The sequence below is a fragment of the Centruroides sculpturatus genome, unplaced genomic scaffold, assembly GCF_000671375.1.
Source record: "Centruroides sculpturatus isolate CEXI.00-Female unplaced genomic scaffold, Cexi_2.0 scaffold119, whole genome shotgun sequence".
NCBI lineage: Eukaryota > Metazoa > Arthropoda > Arachnida > Scorpiones > Buthidae > Centruroides > Centruroides sculpturatus.
The window spans coordinates 201,712-204,971 of NW_019384338.1; the positions used below are offsets into that span (position 1 = coordinate 201,712).

General features: G+C 25.3%; 1 protein-coding gene across 1 annotated transcript in view; it reads right to left on the reverse strand.

The window, feature by feature from the left end:
* Positions 1 to 2,856: 2,856 nt before the first annotated feature.
* The window catches only part of LOC111632676 (neuroligin-4, X-linked-like), a 76,240-nt gene continuing 75,836 nt past the window's right edge, over positions 2,857 to 3,260 (reverse strand). Inside the window, exon 8 of the mRNA XM_023377175.1 lies at positions 2,857 to 2,973. The gene's annotated coding sequence lies outside the window, so the exon portion shown is untranslated. The remainder of the gene's footprint in view (positions 2,974 to 3,260) is intronic.

A 3,260-nucleotide genomic window follows, 5' to 3' on the forward strand; every position in this document is an offset into this window, starting at 1 on the left:
ACACGGGATCCAAGCCAAAAACACTATTGTTATTGTAAATTTTTAAGTTTAGGAAAAAAAATATATAAAATATATTTATATAATTTTATATAAGTTTATTCTTTCTTTCAAATTTTTGAAGGTGTTATCGATTTTTAAAATGGTATTAATATGTGCGCGCGGGTATATAATAAAGGATAATTGAGTAGTGTAGATTTATGTTTCTTATCCAAAAAATAAAAATTTAAGAAAACAGATTTTTAAATTGAGATTGAAAAATAAAATCCTTTCTTTTTTCATCGAAGAGAATTATTTCACAAAATTTCAAAAGGATTTTTAAGGGTATCAGCACTCAAATCTTACACGTGCCAAATTTATCTTAGATAAAAAGAAATACATTCTCTTCTTTTTTTTATACCCCAGAAAAATCTCTTTTATAAAAAAAAATCTACAAAGGATGATAATCCTTGATTATGTTACAAATCTTACTTACAAATTTTACATATTTAAACAGGAATTTACTTTAAACAAAGAGTATAGAAGATTCTTTAAACTTGTAAGTATTTTAATTTTCTAGTGAAGAATTTAATTACCGAATGGCGTCAAATTTCGGTAAATCCATTATAAACGTTTAACTGCTAATGAAAGACATTGATATAGTTATATATTAAGACTTTACATCTGTTTAAAATTTTTATCACCATAAAAAAAAAGTAAATTTTGGTAGATTAGAAAATTTTTTTTTATTATTAGGTCCTCCCTATAATCCACTTAATGTATAATTCATTCAAACTTATCATTAATGAGATTAAAAGCATGTTTCTTTTTAATCTTTAAACCGCAAATTTGATGAAAGATCTAATCTTCATCATTTTTTCATAAAAAAATTAATAATAAAAAAAATATATATATAAAAACTTATTTGAAAATTTACTCGTGTTAAAGAAGAACTGATTATATCGATTTTTTTCATCTTATTTTTTTATAAAAACATTCTTTTTTTATTTACTAAATAGTCGCTAAATAACAACAAGTCCTACTTTAAATTAAAATCAAGCATGTACTAAATTTTTTATCATTAAAATTCAATTTAAACATGATTCAATTAAAATTAATAATAATAATAATAATTAAAAAATAGATAGGTAAAGCCTATATTTTCTAATAAATGCAAAAAGAAAAGAAGGTAAAACGTACAGAAGCTTTCATTCCATCAAAAGAAAACTGAAAAATATTAAAAGAAAATAAACGATTTTTGTCAAAGTACAAGCAAAATAAGAAACTGGTATATCTCGTGAATGTATAAAATGTAAAAAAAATATATATAGATAAGTATAAAAATAAAAAAAATCGGGATAAAACTGTTGTTAGGTAGCTACACACCTTCAATACGAATCTGTCAAGTGGACATAAATAACCATTTTACTCACATCGGCGTCAAAACGGCAACCAAAAATGATTGACAAATACAAAAATGACTAGACAACTACTTCAAAACAAAAACAATATAACAAAATAGAAGTTATGTATTATATATATATATAGAAGCAGAGAGAGATGGAAAAAATAGGAAAAAAAAGAAGAAAACTCAAAACGAAATCTGTTAGAAAGACGTATTTCGCACTATTCTGCCATGATATCATAAATCAATTCTTTTTGGCTTCGGGTTTCAGCATTTCCTGGATGAGAAGCCTTTTCCACCTCCTGCGAGGCAACAGAAAGCATTCAGTGGTCGAATCTTTCTTCAAATCTTGTTTTCTACAGAATAGCTCCCAGTCACATGATCCTCTACAACAATAAACGGCATTCGAGTTAGAAAATATTCATTACTTTACTCTAGAATTTATTTTCTTTTTAATTACTTTTAACACAAATCAATATGGAAACGAGTGCTTAAAACACGCACTCGTTTCCTCAAGTAAAAAATAAATAAATAAATAAATGGAGGAAGATTCTGGCGTGACAAAAATTACTGATATAAAAATCATTTACTTCCCCGCATTTATTAGCATTATTATATAGAGAAGATTTAAGCGTATAATATATATATATTTTTTTAAAGGANTAATCTTCATCATTTTTTCATAAAAAAATTAATAATAAAAAAAATATATATATAAAAACTTATTTGAAAATTTACTCGTGTTAAAGAAGAACTGATTATATCGATTTTTTTCATCTTATTTTTTTATAAAAACATTCTTTTTTTATTTACTAAATAGTCGCTAAATAACAACAAGTCCTACTTTAAATTAAAATCAAGCATGTACTAAATTTTTTATCATTAAAATTCAATTTAAACATGATTCAATTAAAATTAATAATAATAATAATAATTAAAAAATAGATAGGTAAAGCCTATATTTTCTAATAAATGCAAAAAGAAAAGAAGGTAAAACGTACAGAAGCTTTCATTCCATCAAAAGAAAACTGAAAAATATTAAAAGAAAATAAACGATTTTTGTCAAAGTACAAGCAAAATAAGAAACTGGTATATCTCGTGAATGTATAAAATGTAAAAAAAATATATATAGATAAGTATAAAAATAAAAAAAATCGGGATAAAACTGTTGTTAGGTAGCTACACACCTTCAATACGAATCTGTCAAGTGGACATAAATAACCATTTTACTCACATCGGCGTCAAAACGGCAACCAAAAATGATTGACAAATACAAAAATGACTAGACAACTACTTCAAAACAAAAACAATATAACAAAATAGAAGTTATGTATTATATATATATATAGAAGCAGAGAGAGATGGAAAAAATAGGAAAAAAAAGAAGAAAACTCAAAACGAAATCTGTTAGAAAGACGTATTTCGCACTATTCTGCCATGATATCATAAATCAATTCTTTTTGGCTTCGGGTTTCAGCATTTCCTGGATGAGAAGCCTTTTCCACCTCCTGCGAGGCAACAGAAAGCATTCAGTGGTCGAATCTTTCTTCAAATCTTGTTTTCTACAGAATAGCTCCCAGTCACATGATCCTCTACAACAATAAACGGCATTCGAGTTAGAAAATATTCATTACTTTACTCTAGAATTTATTTTCTTTTTAATTACTTTTAACACAAATCAATATGGAAACGAGTGCTTAAAACACGCACTCGTTTCCTCAAGTAAAAAATAAATAAATAAATAAATGGAGGAAGATTCTGGCGTGACAAAAATTACTGATATAAAAATCATTTACTTCCCCGCATTTATTAGCATTATTATATAGAGAAGATTTAAGCGTATAATATATATATATTTTTTTAAAGGAACTTCTTTTTT